This window comes from Bombina bombina, chromosome 5 (assembly GCF_027579735.1).
Source record: "Bombina bombina isolate aBomBom1 chromosome 5, aBomBom1.pri, whole genome shotgun sequence".
NCBI classification, from domain to species: Eukaryota; Metazoa; Chordata; class Amphibia; order Anura; family Bombinatoridae; genus Bombina; species Bombina bombina.
The window spans coordinates 782,651,189-782,671,041 of record NC_069503.1 but is presented as its reverse complement, the minus strand read 5'-3'; the positions used below and the strand labels follow the sequence as shown (position 1 = coordinate 782,671,041).

The window sequence follows — 19,853 nt, the reverse complement described above, 5'->3', positions numbered from 1 at the left end:
CTATTGGCAGTAATATAGCCCATAACTAATTGACAGACGCTAATAAAGGTACAGCAACATGATATAGGAAATATCACAACCAATGGTTACATGTATAAGGGTCAATAGCTTTGATTAAAGCTCAGTTCAATGTGAAAAAAGTTTCATTAGATTGAACATTTTCAGATGCTATATGTGTAGCCCAAACCACATCCAGGATTACATCTAGCCGCAAGCTCTCATGATATTGCCGCCAGTGATGTGTGTTAAGCAACACACAAAGCATACTTTAGAAAGAGAAGACATCTACATTTTCATAACCCAAAATTAAACAGAAATAACTGGGAAACAGATTGAACATGATATGACAAAGTGGTGTAGAGTAAGATCAAGTCCACTTTTCTATTCCTAGAGGAGGATATCAGCAAGTGCAAACTCCAGGCAGATCTGAAAACAGATAATGAGCTATCTTCATGTAGCTGGGGTCCCTAGGGATTTACATAGTTGCATGCGTTGAGGAAGTGGTCTCCATTCTGGAGCACTTGCTTGAAGTGGTCTAGGGACTCTGTCCGAGGATTGATGGAAACAGTTTTGAAAAGATCCCATTCATTCAGGAGGTCCATTCCTATTTCCAGTGTAGTTATGGTGTAGCTTTGGCCATTTCTGTTGAGTATGACTTTAGTCGGATATCCCCATCTGTACCTAATATTATGTTGCCTGAGGGATTGAATAAAGGGGCCAAAGGACCTGCGCTTTTACAGCGTAAACTATGAGAGATCCGGGAAAACTGTAATTGACTGGAATTTTCCGGGAAGCTGGGGTTTGTTAGCCAGTTCTCTTAAGATTCTTTCCTTATGGGTGAAAAAATGGATTCGGACTAGAACGTCTCTTGGTTTGTCTGCTGAAAGTTCCAGGTCAGAGATTTGGTTCGACAAACTTTGTGAGTAAGATAATAAGTTTTCTTGATTGATAGCCAGATCTTCTTGTTTTCTCTCAAGAGTGTCGGTTCTCTCCCCTATGGCTGCAATATCCCTGCGCAGTTATGCAGCAGATTCCTTGATCGCAATAGGTAAAGTGTCCTGTAGTGCATTAATGCACAGGGTAAGTGTGTCTACAATATTAACGGCCTTATCAGTAGCTGTGTGACTAGATGCTTCTTGGAGAGAAGTCATTGAGTCCTCAGAATTATCTCTTAGGGTAGAACTGTCCTCTCTGGCTTTATCAGTTTCTTGGGAATTAGAGCTGTGGGCTATGAGTGTCCCCAGGAGTGTCCATCAGTTGTTTCACATCATCCCAGCATTTCTAGCCAAAATAAGTTTAGCATGCCGATGGAGTTAGTATTGTGAGTATAGAGCTCAGATAGGAAGTTCAGAGATCAGTTTTGAAATGTGCTCTGCAAAATTTGCTGCTTCAAGATGGAGGTTTTATAACTTTAACTATTTCAGGAGCTACAGTATAGCATGCCAAATCCTATGAGGCTGAGTTGCTCAACTGTCTGTGATAGAGTTAGGATAAAAAATGGGAGTCCCAGGTTTGAAGGGATTTTTGGGTTGCACTATGAGCTTAAATGTGTGTTAAGTAATATGTTTACTGTAGAGGCTTATTTCGCCTAATTTGCTTACCCCACAAGACCACTATGTTGCTTAGGTAGTGGATGCGGATGTATGGTCTCCTTTTCAGATGGGCCGTCAGTATCAGGAGCAGCCGCCCATGTTCCACTGCAATACTCTGCATGTGCCTCTGGAGCTCGACCCTCCGGAGGTGCCCACGAGAGATGAGAAGCAAGATTTCTCTGTATAAGGAGAGAGGCCGGACCGCATGTTTCTAGGAGTGGTCGCAACTGGCACCTAGTTCCTAAAGCTGCTTGAAGAGCGTTAAGGCTGTCACTGGCTCCGGATCGGAGCCCCGATCTTCCAGAGCAGGTTCTTTATACTTTTGCAGCTGCTGAAGATAGGCGCTTGAGGAAAAATGGCCGCTTTCAATCTCTGTACAGTCTCCCAGCTCCTCTGCTTCGGTGCCACTAGATACCTCACCCAGTACACACATTAGGAGGAATAGATAGAAGCGGTAGTGTACTAGTATTTAGTTTAGATTAGGCAGCTATTTCGCATCGATTTTCGGTTAACTTAAGCAGTGATATCTCTTATTCAGACGGAGCCTTCTTAATTTGTGTCTCACTCTATCAGCAGCTAGCTCCACCCCTGATCAGTCTATAATTTTAATGCTATGTTTATTTGAACAGTGAGAGACAGGATAACAAAAAAAATCCAGAAAAAACGCATTTCAAAAAAGTTTGAAATCGATTTGCATTTTAATAAGTGAAATAAGTATTTGACCCCTTTGCAAAACATGACAGTGCTTGGTGGCAAAACCCTTGTTGGAAATCACAGAGGTCTGACGTTTCTTGTAGTTGGCCACCAGGCTTGCACACATTTCAGGAGGAATTTTGTCCCACTCCTCTTTGCAGATCCTCCCCAAGTCATTACAGTTTTGAGGCTGACGTTTGGCATCTCAAACCTTTAGCTCCCTACACAGATTTTCTATGGGATTAAGGTCTGGAGCCTGGCTAAGCCACTCCAGGACCTTAATGTGCTTCTTCTTGAGCCACTCCTTTGTTGCCTTGGCATGTGTTTTGGGTCATTGTCATGCTGGAATACCCATCCACGACCCATTTTCTATGCCCTAGCTGAGGGAAGGAGGTTCTCACTCAAGAGTTGTCCTGTCCCCTTAGCAGAAAAACACCCCCCAAAGCATAATGTTTCCACCTCCATGTTTTACGGTGGGGATGGTGTTTGTGGGGTCATAGGCAGCATTCCTCCTCCTCCAAACAAAGTTCGATTTTGGTCTCATGTGACCACAACACTTTCACCCAGTTCTCCTCTGAATGATTCAGTTGTTCACTGGCAAACTTCAGACAGGCCTGTTCATGTGCTTTCTTGAGCAGGGGGACCATGGGGGCGCTGCAGGATTTCAGTCCATCACAGCGTAGTGTGTTACCAATTGTTTTCTTGGTGACTATGGTCCTAGCTGCCTTGAGATCATTAACAAGATCCTCCCGTGTAGTTCTGGGCTGATTCCTCACTGTTCTCATGATCATTGAAACTCCACGAGGTGAGATCTTGCATGGAGCCCCAGACTGAGGGAGATTGACAGTTATTTTGTGTTTCTTCCATTTGTGAATAATCGTACCAACTGTTGTCACCTTCTCACCAAGCTGCTTGGCAATGGTCTTGTAGTCGATTTCAGCCTTGTGTAGGTCTACAACCTTGTCCCTGACATCCTTGGACAGCTCTTTGGTCTTGGCCATGGTGGAGAGTTTATAATCTGATTGCTTCTGTGGATAGGTGTCTTTTATACAGGTAACAAGCTAAGATTAAGAGCACTCCCTTTAGTAAATATAAAAGACACCTGGGAGCCAGAAATCTTGCTGATTGATAGGGGGATCAAATACTTAGTTCACTCATTAAAATGCAAATCAATTTTTTAAATGCATTTTCTAGATTTTTTTGTTGTTATTCTGTCTCTCACTGTTCAAATAAACCTACCATTAAAATTATAGACTGATCATTTCTTTGTCAGTGGACAAACGTAAAAAATCAGCAGGGGATCAAATATTTTTTTCCTCACTGTATATATATATTTGTGTGTGTATATATATATATATATATATATATATATATATGGTTTAAAACCTCCATGTGATATGAAATAAAGAAACATTTATGGGGCATTACTCCCTCTTTGTTTTATTGCTTGTGTCAGGGCTCATAGATATTTTTTTTCTTTGAGCTTATGCAAACTTGCAGACGTCCACATTTTTGCTATTAGCATGCTTTGGCCTGTTTTTATTATGTCTGTTGCTGTTCTATGAGACTCCAGTTTCTAAAATGTACTTGTTCCTTCTGCAAGGAAACCCATGTGACATGAAAACGTAGAAATGAAACATAGGTTTTGCTACGCTATAATGAATATTCCAATTGATCTTTGTTTTCTGATAATCAGTGCTGCCTACTTAGTGATGTATTATTGTGTAAGCAGCTAAGACAATCACATATATTTCTTTATCAAGAAATGTTTCTACATATATAAGCCTTTACACGTAGCAAGAACGCACTTCTCTTGTCTTTTCTCTCTCTTGGGCCCCGATATGCAAAGCAGCAACAGACCATCAAGAAACTGTCTTACTGGCCTTGTCGGTCTTGCAGTCCATCGTCCTGTCAATATATTTAAATTAAAGGGGCGGATCCGCGAAGTGCCAGCTAGTGGCGATGTGTCAGCAAAAAATCAGCAACATCGCCACTCATTAACACTTTATGCGGGTGGGGGGCGTATTTGAAGCTGTACTACCCAGCGCAGACAGTGGGCTCACTGAAAATTACATGGAACACTTCAAATAATGCCTGTGGGATCTTACTGTAACTACACCTACACTAACTGCCTCACACTGTAAATTCTCGCCACTGAAAAGGTGGTGAGACAAAAACGGCTGACACCATACTCGTAACCTGTACTTCAGAGATTGGAATATATCGCACTGCTGATGTTTTATCCTAATCAAAGTACAAGTTACTCCCCCTAGAACGGTCGGCTAACTCCCACAGAACACATAAAACTATGTCATACTTTAGTTGTACTCCCCCTGAAACGCACCCCTAATACCGCCTACATCTACATCATGTCTTAGCTACACTCCCATGGAACGCCCAGCTAACTCCCTAAGACTGCCTACACTTATGTCATGTCTTCCCTATACTCCCCCTGGAATGCCTGGCTAAGTCCCACAGAGTGCCCACACCTACCTAATGTCTGCAATCTACTTGACTAATAAAGTATAAAAAAACCTTCAGATTACAACTATAGGAGCTATGTCGCTACATTTATATACAATGTAAAAATGATATGCATTGTCATGTAAAATGCATATTATGTAAAATATTGTAAATAAGTTAAAATGTAGTTATTTTTTATAGTTAATTTTATTATTTTAAACAAATATATGAATCAAATGAATAATGTTTATGCTTAAAATAAGAAATAGCAATACAAAGAAATAATATTTTAAATTAGATACAATACTTAAAATAATATGCATTATTACATGACAATGCATATCATTTAAAGTGAAAGTCAACCATAGCGTTTTTGAAACGCTAGGGTTGACTGTTGAAACAAATAAAGGGCACTTTCATTCATGAAGTATAAAATACTTCATGCAGAAAGTGCCTTTATTCTTTTCAACCATTCGCCGTTCTTAGCTGCTACGGCAGCCCACGGCCCAAATTTTGGTTTTGCTAAGAGGTGACGTTTTCACCTCTTAGCCAATAGCTGTGCGGTAAATCCGGTTTGGCGCCCAAGGGAGCCGTATTTACTGCACTGCTATTTGCTATACTTCATGAATGAAAGTGCCCTTTATTTGTTTCTACAGTCAACTCTAGCGTTTCAAAAAATGCTATGGTTGACTTTCACTTTAACATTGAATATAAATGCAATACTAAAATAAACTATAAACCCCTTACATGCCCTGACCCCCAGCGCAAATGACACCATTAACCCCTAATCTGCCATACCCTAAAGACCTAACCACTCAACCTATTAACCCCATACACCACCACAACCCCCCAACACAATAAGTCCCTAACCTATTAACCCCTAATCTGTTTCAACAGTCAACTCTAGCGTTTCAAAAACACTATGGTTGGCTTTCACTTTAACATTGAATATAAATGCAATACTAAAATAAACTATAAACCCCTTACGTGCCCTGACCCCCAGAGCAAATGACACCATTAACCCCTAATCTGCCATACCCTAAAGACCTAACCTCTCCTTAACCTATTAACCCCATACACCACCACAACCCCCCAACACAATAAGTCCCTAACCTATTAACCCCTAATCTGGCTCAGCCCACAGCACAAACTACTCCTACACTATTTCTACCTAACACCTCACTGCCCCACCTCTAAGCTAACACCCCCTAAGTTACAAAAAATAACAAACACTAAGAATTATGTTAATTGGTTTGGTTAGGTATATGTAGCAAGTGTTTGGAAACTATTTTATTAAGCCTGAGGAAACAGTCTGTGACTGAGAAACGCGTCGCTGTATTTTAATCTATATCAGTAAAGTTTTATATCCTTTTAACTCAAACACTTGCTACTGTGTCTCATTTGGATCCAAACATTGTCCATCGGACCTCTGCTGTCTGCCTCCTGTGGAAGCCTTGATACAGTCTGTTGGGTGACTACATTGACCCCATCCTGTCTGAATAGCATCAACTGAGATGCTTCACTTTTTGTGAGTATATACCTTACCACCCATACTACTGCTTCTTGTATAAGACTGTACTAGGCCATATAGGCACCTTTGTGTCCCTTTGTGTTTCACTACAGAATATCTATCTCCACCCAAGAGGTCAGTCTGCTGGGTGACTGTTATAGATCCCAGACTGCTCCCATTGCACTATTTGGAGTGCTTTTACAATTGTGAGTTTGATAGCATATAGTTCTGAAATTGAATTCTGTGGATCAAACAATATTGGGCCATGTGGCGCATCTGTCTTTTTCTCTGTTTTTACACAAAATAAAAAAACCTAACATTACTGGAAAAAGAAAATCAAAACTACCAAAAATAAAAAAAAACAGTTATGCTTATACTAAAACTAAGGGCCCCTTTAAAAAGAAACTAAAGGTTACTATAGCAATAGCCCTTAGAAGGGCTTTTTGTAGGGCATTGGCCTAAAGTAACTTAGCTCTTTTTAACATGAAAACTACAACACAATTCTACAATAAAAGCAACCCCCCTCCCCCGCCCATAAAAAGCCTAATCTAAAAAAAAATGATCCTAAAAAAAAGATTGCCCAGAAAAGGGCCTTTGGTTGGGCATAGCCCTTAGGAGGGTATTTGGTTGGGCAGTGCCATTGGAAGGGCAAAAAAATATAATCTAAAAAAAGTTGCCTTGAAAAAGGCCTTTGGTAGGGCATTGCCCTGAAGTGATTTAAGCTCTTTTTTGTAATTTAATGAAAAATGAAAGCCCTATTCTAAAAAAAATCACCTATTGAAAAAGCATTTAGAGCTCTTTAGCAAGGCATTTCTGGGATGTTTCTTCAGTGTTAAAGTTTCTGTACATCTTCAGTTCACATGTAAATAAACATAACTGGTTTAGGTAAAAATGTAATTCAAATACAGTTTTCAAAAGGGAAGTTAAAGTCAATATTTTACATATGAATCATTTGTATCAGCAATTAAGTATTTAATTTAAAGATCTTCATACAAAATAATGTTACTTTTTAGCACAATCTGAAGTTTTGAAAATAATAACCCACTTGAAACACCATTGAGAGTGTGTTTGTCCTATCTCCTTTGATTGTGGCCAATTAGGGCTACTTTTGTGTACTATTCTAAGCAACCACTGTGTAGTATGTAGCAGAGTCAGACAATTTCTAACATACTTTAAGAGACATTAAACTGAAAATGTCATTCCCCATAAAATTGTTAATTACACATAATTAATAAAACTTTGTAATATACTTTCACTATTTATTTTGCCTGCTTTTGCTACATTTTAACTCTGAAAACTGTAATGTTTCCACTCTTCCTCAGAGAGGCTGGAGTGCAACTCATGGAATACAGAACACTGTTACTCCTACATGCTGCACAGTGGTTGGCTGATATGTGCAGGAGCTCGTTTAAATATGTCCCTAATTGACTATAGGAAAGTAAGAAGATAAACAATATCCAAATAGCTTTTCAATGGGTGCAAAACAATTAATATTTTTTTCTAACAGAATGAGAGTTGTAAAATGCTTTGAAATAATTTATTTTGCATGTAGATCGTCTGCAATGCAGTGAATAGTTTCTTATACATAAAAAAAAAAAACTTAACTGGCCCTTTAAAGGAATAGTAAACACCTTGAGATTTTTATATACATTTTTTGGTTTTGAGTTTGTAATGCACTGTCATTATTTATTCTACCCTCCTTTTAAGTAATTTATCTTTGAAAATCGAGGGTTTTTCATTCACAAAACTTAAAATGCACTTGGATGACTTATCAATGCTAACTCTGCTACATATATATCCTTAATTGCTTTTAGCTGATTACAACTGAAAAACAATACACTTTATACTAACTTAATGACAGTGAGTAGCCTTGTTTTCTGTGGACTAAAGCCCAGATTTGCTCTTCCAAATAAGGCAACTAATCTAACAAAAAAACACCCCAAAAATTAAATAAAAAACCTAACACTAACCCAAAAAATGTACTTACCGTTCCTGAAGTCCGGACATCCATCTTTTTTGGCAGCCGGAGTCCGTTGGAAGCAGTCGGTGAACGATATTGCTTCCGACAGCATATTTATTGGTTTGCAAGTGCACGCAAACCTAATTACGGCTCAATAGAAACGAGCCCTAATATGGGTAGGAGATAAAATTTAAGCGGCATTGAAAAAAACTATGGATAGCTGTGTTTAGATTTGATCCGCTAGATTTACTGAAACTGAAACTTCCTCCCCAATCTCTCTAATACCTGCAGCCTGGTCTTCTCTTCCAAATTGGGTTCTGTTGGTTTAGTATTCATATTGCATTGTGTGTCTGTGTGTGTCTCTGTGTCTGTGTGTACTTCTCAACATTTGTAGCCGGGTATCCGGGAATCAGGAGGTTGAGGGGAGCCCATTGCAGTTTTGTGGGCAGGGCTGTGTTGGGAGGTCATAGGTGGAAAGTGGGTGGTCCATAGGCTGTCTCTGTGGGACAGAGGTACAGAGCTCAGAATCTGGGACAGTTTGTAGGTCTGTGTTTGTTTGTGTGTGCATGAGAGAGATACATTTACTATTTAACAGTTTGTGTATGTGCAGCATCCAAGGGTTGTGAAGTCTAGTTGAGAATATCTGCAGAATGTACTCTGTTCTCAAATGCACTTTGATCTCTTGGTATCCGTTGTTGGAAAAGAATATGTACATATTCTACATGGCTAAGTGCTAGCTAGTGATTAGTGCCTGCACACATTTGTCTCTTGTTATTGGCTTACTATATGTTATCAGCTAGCTCCCAGTTGTGTATTGCTGCTCCTTGAACAAAGTGTATCAAGAGAATAAAGCAACATTTAGAATAAAAGTGAATTGGAAAGTTGCTTAAAATTGTATTTTCTATTTGAATCCTGAAATACAAATTTGGACTTCATGTCCCTTTAAAGGGATGTGCATGGGGGCATTTAAAGTTTGAAAAAAAAAAAAAGACTTTTTGCAATATACTTCCATTAGCAAAAATGCTTCTAGTAAAAGGTTGTAGGGGATAGCATTGTATTCTTGTGAAGTCATTCAGAGAAAGATATTAAGGCAGAAGCTAGTATTTCTCAGTTATGAAGGACAAAGGTCTGAAGATGACAGATAGGTTTGGTTTCAGGAGTATGTAAGTGATGGCAAAAGACAGCAAAAAAAACAAAACCTATAGATAAAAAAACAACATGGACTCCTGCAAAAAAAAAAACAATTGTTCACAAGACATCAGCTCCATCTTAATTATGTATGGAACATTCACAAAATTGTATTTATCACTATTTTAAAAATAAATTCCATTACAAAATGGGGATTTTATATCTTATTTTATATAAAAAATAAATAAATATCACTTTGTTGACAGTAAATCCCTTGGTTCAGTTACTTTATTGTATATATTTATTGTGAAAAATAACAGCTCCAGAATATAATATGAGTTTACATTTATGGTTTCATTTATCGCTCAGGTATGCAATTTAGTGATAATGTCATTGAAGGACCTCTAAGCTAAAGGTACTGTATTAAGCAACACAGTACATCCAGCTCTCAAGTCATATGACTGGTAAAGTATAGAGGTACGAAGATAACTCGAGTGACAGAGAGATAGGGTCATTTCCTGATAGAGTAGGATCATCTCTCAACACATTCCAAACACGTTATTAAAAACCAACAGATGGCATCTTAAGAAGTAAATTATCACTTTCCCAAGCTACTGGAAGGACAATATTTATATAAGGTACTCCATTTTGCTAAATTAATTTTAAGGAGCTGTTTATTTTACATTATATAACTGACATTCTATTCTTGTTGTAGTTGTTATTATCAATTGCTTTTTATTGTCAGATTAATAAAGCTCTATACATAATGGTATTAAATCTTTAGAATAGTGATTCAAAGTATTTAGCATACTACTAGAGAAACTGAAATTGCAGAGTTTTTATAAAACAATATTGTATTAAAATTAAGATGTTACCCAATTATTTTCTAATATAGTAGTATACTGTATGCCAAAGGTCAGGCTATTTTATTGGAAAGTATTTCCATCTTTTTTTTTATCTCATTTTGTTATACATCTAGATTTCCCTTTTTCTTCCTAGAGCTGCATAATCTGATTAACTTTACAAATAACTACCTTTAAAAGGTATTTTATCATAAGGAAGGGCAAACTTTTAATTATTAAATTTGCCTGTAAATATATTAAGTGCAACAGTATCAGTTATAAGTACATGTTGTGTGTTCCTTGCAAAAATAAGCAAAAGTGCCATTCTTTACTTTCCTAGAGTTAAGACTTGGAGAAACATATTTTTATTTGTCTTATTGCCCTGTGTTGGATTTTAGACCCAGGACTGAGCAATAGATTTTACACCAAATATGTAATATGTTAAACAAATTTATGTCAGTTACAATTAAACCAAAAGCGCAGTTAAAATTACCTTGTATATAAGCATTTTTACATAGATATTTTAGCATTGCCTTCAACATTTTAATGGCAGAAATATGTTAATTTTGACAGCCAAATATAAATCTACATTGTTTAGCTATACTGTACACAAAGGTTTTGTTTTTGTATAATTAGAAATCAGTTGGAGACGTAATAATTGATACAAAACTAATCTTCTGATGGTAATGCATCTATCAAAAATGTCTAAAATTAAATACCCTTAAAGGGATACTGAAGCCAATTTTTTTCTTTCACGATTCAGATAGAGCATTGAATTTTTGCAACTTTCTAATTTATTCCTATTATCAATTTTTATTCGTTCTCTTGGTATCTATTTGAAAAAAGCAGGAATGCAAGCTTACAAGCTGGCCCATCTTTGGTTCAGCACCTGGTTAGCACTTGCTGATTGGTGGCTAAATGCAACCTTCAATCAGCAAGTGCTACTTTCTTGCTTTTTCAAATAAAGACACCAAGAGAATAAAGAAAAATTGATAATAGGAATAAATTAGAAAGTTGCTTAAAATTGCATGCTCTCTGAATCATAAAATAAAAAAAATGGGTTCAGTATCCCTTTAATTATTAATGAGCCTTTAAATGAATATTGAAAAATATTTGATTGACATATTTATTAAATTCCACATTTTTCCAAACTTACGTAGTGCAAAAGCAGAAAAGCAGTGCAAGGTTTTCACCAGCTTGTCCAAAAAATTCCACAGGGTTCCTGCCCCCACATTCTGACGAGTTTAGTATTTAGTATAAATGTGTGTATATCTATCTGTCTATATATCTATTTATTTATCTATCTATATGCCTGTCTGTCTATCTGTCAGTCAGTCTGTCTGTCTATCTATATATATTTCTATGATAAAATGTAAAAGTACTCTTTAACTTGGTTTTCATGGCTTTTAGAACTAAAGGCAATCTAATCCATGACAAAGCCTGTTTATTAGTTTCAGATGACTTTGTGGTGCAATAAAACATCAGAATGAGGGCTACAATTTGAAAAAAAAAATGTTAAAAACTTCTAAAGACGGGCAAATTATTTGATATATTTTTTCTTACGTTTTACCTTTACCTAACACTTCACAATAATGCTCATAGGTCATTGATATAAAACATTTCCTTTTCTGTGACTGTAAAATTGTCAGATGAATAGGCATCTTAAAGGGATATTAAACCCATGTTTTTTCTTTCATGATTCAGATAGAACATGCAATTTGAAGCAACTTTCTATTTTACTCCTATTATCAAGTTTTCTTTGTTCTCTTGCTATGTTTTTTTGAAAAAGCAGGAATGTAATCTTAAGAGCCAGACCATTTTTGGATCAGCAACTGAGTAGCGCTTGCTGATTGGTGGCTAAATGTAGCAAACCAATCAGCAAGTGCTACCCAGGTGCTGAATCAAAAATGGGTCGGCTCTTAAGTTGACATTCCTGCTTTTCAAATAATGATAGCAAGAGAACGAAGAAAAATGATAATAGGAGTAAATTAGAAAGTTGCTTAAAATTGCATGTTCTATCTGAATAAAAAAAAAATTGGAGTAATTTAAATAAAATGACCATGAAAATAAATATTCTCAAAGAATATTAATAAAATAGTGTATTATGATTTAGCAAACAAAAATCCATTAGGAACCAAAAAGGAAATATATAGATAGCTTGTGTTAAAGGAACATAATACCCGTATGCTAAATCACTTGAAAGTGATGCAGTATAACTGTAAAACAAAAATTTCACCTTCACATATCTATGTAAAAAAGGAAGACATTTTAAATCAAAATTAGTTCAGCTTACCTTGAGGTACTATTTTTACTGTTATCTGCATAGTGAAAAACAGCAGCCAATCAACTTCATGAGTGCTGTGCTCATATTTTGCTTTACTTTGAGCTGATGGAATTTAACTGAAATCTTGTGAGATTTCATAGTAAACTTCCTTAAATTGAGGAGGGAAATAACTTGAGTGTGCCTTTACATGCCAGATGCTTTGCAAGTCCTACAAGTCGTGCCTGGGACTAGTATCCTGACTGGCTTCTTAAAGGGACACTCAAGTCAAATTAAACGTTTATGATTCAGAAAGAGCATGCAGTTTTAATACACTTTCCAATTTACTTCCATCATCAAATTTTGCTCAGTCTTGTTATATACACACTTTCTGTGAAACAAGATCCTACTGAGCATGTGCACAAGCTCCAAGAGTATACGTATACTAGTATGTGATTGGCTGATATCTGTCACATGATACAAGGGGCCGGAAAATGGGAGAAAAAATAAATCTACTGCTTTTTTGAAATTCAGATTAGGTGTTAAATCATTGTCTTTTTATTATGCACTTGTTAATCATGCAATTCTACTGCATTAAGTGGTCCTTTAAAGTCCCTTTACAATGGGATGTGGCCACTGAGAAAATATTGAGGAACAAAATCTTCCTTTTTTACATAGAGATGTTCAGGTGATATTTTTTAGTCAGCTTTTTACAAATATGCTGTACCAATTTCAAGTGATTTATCATGTCCCTTTAATGATAGTCGTGGTTCCCAATCAAACATTAAATGCCATGAACATTTTGTAACTAAAGGGCCATTATAGTGATAAAATGACATGCTCTAATTAAAGTAACATTCAGGAGCAGCAGAAACTGCAGCTGGGTTGTATGATCGGATCAATTTGGGACAAGCAGTGATCTCTTTGTGTTTGACCCTTTGTGCAGGGTGAAACACATAGAGTTGCAGCGTCAGCAGTGATAAAATGACATGGTCTAATGAATTAGAGCATGTTATTGTATAACTATAATGGTCCTTTAAATTCACTGATCAAACAATATATTGTATTTTTATATTATATTATTAAAAGGACATGAAATGCTTCTTGGTTTTGTATAAAATTGTGCTTGTGTCTCACGTCTTAGAGATGCTAAAAAAGATAATTTTGTAAGCTGCAAATGCTGCAGATGCTGCAAATCAAATAGTTTTTTGAAAATCTAGGTTATATGTTTTGGTTATCGGGCTCTCTAGGGGTGGTCGGGCAAAGCACAATAGGTGATACTCAGGGGTGGAACTACCATTGGTGCAGCTGGTACACCAGGGCCCTCTATTGAGTAGGTCCGCTACTGGTGTTACTGTCACTAAATTCTCTGGGTAAGAAGTTTCATTTCATCATTTCCATTGAACTTAAATGCTGACATTAATGTAACTTTTGTGCTATTTAACTTCCTAGGGTTTTATTGTAAAAAGGTATAGTGAGTGCATGTGATGTGCGTGTCCTGTGCTTGTGCAGTGAACAGGTGTGTGATCACTTTATGTAGTGTAATGCATATTGTTAAATCCTGTTTATAGGTTATAGAGACTATGGATTGCATGAATACATTTCTTTAAAGCTTATTTTCTGTAACTCACAGTGACTGAAAATGCTAAAATTTCAAAATTAAATTGATAGGGTATTTAAGTAAATATTTAAGTGTTGGAAAAAAGAATACTAAACAGTGAATACAACCCACTCACAAACACTACATTCACAAATTACACAAACCCAACACCTACACACTTCAAAAGCACTGCAAACACATCACAGAAATGTTATACTACACACTCTATACAAGTGCTCTACACACTGACGCTACACACACTACACAAGCACTGCAAACACATCACAGAAATGTTATACCACACACTCTATACAAGTGCTCTACACACTGACGCTACACATACTACACAAGCACTGCAAACACATCACAGAAATGTTATACTACACACTCTATACAAGTGCTCTACACACTGACGCTACACACACTACACAAGCACTGCAAACCCATCACAGAAATGTTATACTACACACTCTACACAAGTGCTCTACACACTGACGCTACACATACTACACAAGCACTGCAAACACATCACAGAAATGTTATACTACACACTCTATACAAGTGCTCCACACACTGACACTGCACACACTGACGCTACACAAACTACACAAGCACTGCAAACACATCACAGAAATGTTATACTACACACTCTATACAAGTGCTCCACACACTGACACACACACAAACTACACAAGCACTGCAAACACATCACAGAAATGTTATACTACACACTCTATACAAGTGCTCCACACACTGACACACACACAAACTACACAAGCACTGCAAACACATCACAGAAATGTTATACTACACACTCTATACAAGTGCTCCACACACTGACGCTACACATACTACACAAGCACTGCAAACACATCACAGAAATGTTATACTACACACTCTATACAAGTGCTCTACACACTGACGCTGCACACAGTACACAAACACTGCAAACACATCACAGAAATGTTATACTACACACTCTATACAAGTGCTCCACACAATGACACTGCACACACTACACAAGCACTGAAAACACATCACAGAAATGTTATACTACACACTCTAGACAAGTGCTCTACACACTGACGCTACACACACTACACAAGCACTGTAAACACATCACAGAAATGTTATACTACACACTCTATACAAGTGCTCCACACACTGACACTGCACACACTACACAAGCACTGCAAACACATCACAGAAATGTTATACTACACACTCTATACAAGTGCTCCACACACTGACACTGCACCCACTACACAAGCACTGCAAACACATCACAGAAATGTTATACTACACACTCTATACAAGTGCTCTACACACTGACGCTGCACATACTACACAAGCACTTCAAACACATCACAGAAATGTTATACTACACACTCTATACAAGTGCTCTACACACTGACGCTGCACACACTACACAAACACTGCAAACACATCACAGAAATGTTATACCACACACTCTATGCAAGTGCTCTACACACTGACACTGCACACACTACACAAGCACTGCAAACACATCACAGAAATGTTATACTACACACTCTATACAAGTGCTCCACACACTGACGCTACACACACTACACAAACACTGCAAACACATCACAGAAATGTTATACTACACACTCTATACAAGTGCTCCATACACTGACGCTGCACACACTACACAAGCACTGCAAACACATCACAGAAATGTTATACTACACACTCTATACAAGTGCTCCACACACTGATCCTACACACACTACACAAGCACTGCAAACACATCACAGAAATGTTATACTACACACTCTATACAAGTGCTCTACACACTGATGCTACACACACTACACAAGCACTGCAAACACATCACAGAAATGTTATACTACACACTCTATACAAGTGCTCCACACACTGATGCTACACATACTACACAAGCACTGCAAACACATCACAGAAATGTTATACTACACACTCTATACAAGTGCTCCACACACTGACACTGCACACACTACACAAGCACTGCAAACACATCACAGAAATGTTATACTACACACTCTATACAAGTGCTCCACACACTGACGCTACACATACTACACAAACACTGCAAACACATCACAGAAATGTTATACTACACACTCTATACAAGTGCTCTACACACTGACGCTGCACACACTACACAAGCACTGCAAACACATCACAAAAATGTTATACTACACACTCTATACAAGTGCTCTACACACTGACGCTACACACACTACACAAACACTGCAAACACATCACAGAAATGTTATACTACACACTCTATACAAGTGCTCCACACACTGATGCTACACACACTACACAAGCACTGCAAACACATCACAGAAATGTTATACTACACACTCTACACAAGTGCTCCACACACTGACGCTACACACACTACACAAGCACTGCAAACACATCACAGAAATGTTATACTACACACTCTATACAAGTGCTCTACACACTGACACTGCACACACTACACAAGCACTGCAAACACATCACAAAAATGTTATACTACACACTCTATACAAGTGCTCCACACACTGATGCTACACACACTACACAAGCACTGCAAACACATCACAGAAATGTTATACCACACACTCTATACAAGTGCTCTACACACTGATGCTACACACACTACACAAGCACTGCAAACACATCACAAAAATGTTATACTACACACTCTATACAAGTGCTCCACACACTGACACACCACAAACTACACAAGCACTGCAAACACATCACAGAAATGTTATACTACACACTCTATACAAGTGCTCCACACACTGACGCTACACACACTACACAAGCACTGCAAACACATCACAGAAATGTTATACTACACACTCTATACAAGTGCTCCACACACTGACGCTGCACACACTACACAAGCACTGCAAACACATCACAGAAATGTTATACTACACACTCTATACAAGTGCTCTACACACTGACGCTGCACACACTACACAAGCACTGCAAACACATCACAAAAATGTTATACTACACACTCTACACAAGTGCTCCACACACTGACGCTGCACACACTACACAAGCACTGCAAACACATCACAAAAATGTTATACTACACACTCTACACAAGTGCTCCACACACTGACGCTGCACACACTACACAAGCACTGCAAACACATCACAGAAATGTTATACTACACACTCTACACAAGTGCTCCACACACTGACGCTACACACACTACACAAGCACTGCAAACACATCACAGAAATGTTATGCCACACACTCTATACAAGTGCTCTACACACTGACACACACACAAACTACACAAGCACTGCAAACACATCACAGAAATGTTATACTACACACTCTATACAAGTGCTCCACACACTGACGCTACACACACTACACAAGCACTGCAAACACATCACAGAAATGTTATACTACACACTCTATACAAGTGCTCCACACACTGACGCTGCACACACTACACAAGCACTGCAAACACATCACAGAAATGTTATACTACATAATTAATTAAATGCCCTATCCTCCTGGCTTGCTGTAATAACTTACCAGTCATAAAACTGAATGACACATAACTTAACTTATAACTTAACTTTACCATAAATGACTTTGGTAATACATAACTTGAATAATGACACAAACACAGGGTGCGGGTATAAAGACCCGTAGGGTCTGCATTTATTATAGAACATAGGAACCGGCTGGAAGCAACTCAGCAAACCTTAAACCAGGTGGCGGCAATCTAGCTAGGAGAGTAAGTACCCCCCGCTAGGAAATTGGACCACGCCCGTGAATGCCTACACAAGCGGAACTTAGCTGCACGCACAGACTTAGGGAGTTCTCGGCAACATCAAATGGGGGGAGGTGCCCCAGGCGCGCAACTGCAGAGACTACCCTCCCCCTGGGCCAGCCGTCACTCTACCTCTAATGGCAAACCGGGGCGTGGTACAAACCGCCACAAGAGATAGCCCACAGGCACAGTTCTTGCCGCCACCCACATAGGTGTAATAATATAGCACGCCTCAAATTACCCAGGAACAGGTCGATGCCCCTCTCAGGGAGGTGCACCCCATCCCTCCTGAGGCTTCTCCCAGCCGTTGTGATGTTCCCATGTTCCACAACAAACCCTACTGACTGCGCTAGGACAAAATCCTAACCTCCCTGTTCAGTTTCTTTCTGACCTGAAAGGCCACCCTGTGGGCTGCACATGGCGCCACTCAATTCTGGGGATGCTATTGGACCACCCTATCTTAACATTGGGACCCATGTCTGGAAAGTGTACAAATCAGACTGAATCACCCCACTGAGCAGTTTGCACGTCAGGAGCCCCATATCACTACCTCGTGCGTGAATGATCATAACTTGGGGTTTGTCCCACCTGTGCAATGCCCCGTGCAGCAACCCAGGCAGATCCTGCCAACTCAAACCCCTACGACCTAGCCACCTAACAGTGACCCAATGGGGGGGGGGACCCAGTTGTTGCCCGTCAGGGCTCGCGACCGCTCTCAGCTCAGCCCAGTGAATGTAGGAGTGACCTGCGATCAGCAACCTCAGTGGACCATCTCTTGGCCCTGTAAAGAAACAACAGTTAACTGGGAACATTGCAACCTGAGAAAACAAACATTCATATTGTTAATGGCCTAACATACAACATGTATCTCTTAGACCTCCATCTCCCCAACGCCCTAATGTGGTCGGCAGACCAACACAAACCCGCGGCAGTGGTAGACGCTCCAACCCTGAAGGAGTGGGGGCAATGACCCCTGGGTCAAGGCCCGCTTTCCATGCTGCCCAGCTCAGGCCTCTCCTGCATTGAAATCTGGTCAACGGGGAACCGTCCTCGCGAACCAGAAATTGTAATGGACCCTCCGGATCACGTCCATATAGGTCCTAAGCAACCTGACTGGGCAACAAACTGAGCCCACGTGGCGGGTTAAGACGTCCACCTCCTTTCCCTTCTTGGTGTGTCTTTGATCTGGAGAGAAAATTAGATCAGATGACTCGTCGTTCTTGACATGAGGAGGCCTACAGACCCCCGGGCTTGTACCACCCTAAGTGCCCCGTGAAAAAAACAGCCCAAAGGCAGCGGAGAACGGGTACCCTTGTCGGCATGAGAACCCACCACAGGCACGGTTCGACACAGGAACCAATCTCCTGATGGTAACGGGCTCCCTAACGTCCCTTGTTCTGGGCACCATACGCCCCACAGCCCCTCAACACCTGCCCGACCAGGAAGGTTCTTGAAGAGCTGAGAGGCCATAAATTTACAGAAGAAGGACACGGCAGTCAGCCGAGATCCGACTGACCCTTTAGAAAAACCCCATTACCTTTAAGCTCGTTGATCCGTCCCTAAAGACCCCATTGGACAACACCTCAAGATGGCCGGCTCGTCCTATCACAGAAGGTGATCTATTTAGACCAATGCTTCACCTAAGCGGTCCAAATAGAGAGGGCCAGCGAAGAACGGATCATGGCAATCAAAGATCACCCACCGGCACTACCTGCCATAAATAATAGGAACAAACTACTCCGTTAATGTCCGCCTAAGGAGCCAACGCATAGAATGCTTTCCATTGAAACGAAAGAGCGCATCAGCAATTCTATTCTGGACGCCGGGTGCAGACACTTCAGCACCAGCATGCGAGGGTACCGCACTACCGTGGGAGATCCCCACGAGAGCATGTTAACAGCAACATGACGCTCTTGTTAACCATCAAGAACACGACCTCCTGATCCCTTAGCTGCTCACGCTAGACCTCAAAGGCAATAATAATGGGGGGGGAGCTCTA

The 19,853-nt window shown here is 39.4% G+C and overlaps 1 protein-coding gene across 1 annotated transcript in view; it reads left to right on the top strand.

Moving 5' to 3' along the window:
- Window positions 1-9,878: 9,878 nt before the first annotated feature.
- The window catches only part of SOCS6 (suppressor of cytokine signaling 6), a 123,696-nt gene continuing 113,721 nt past the window's right edge, over window positions 9,879-19,853 (top strand). Inside the window, exon 1 of the mRNA XM_053714870.1 lies at window positions 9,879-9,984. The gene's annotated coding sequence lies outside the window, so the exon portion shown is untranslated. The remainder of the gene's footprint in view (window positions 9,985-19,853) is intronic.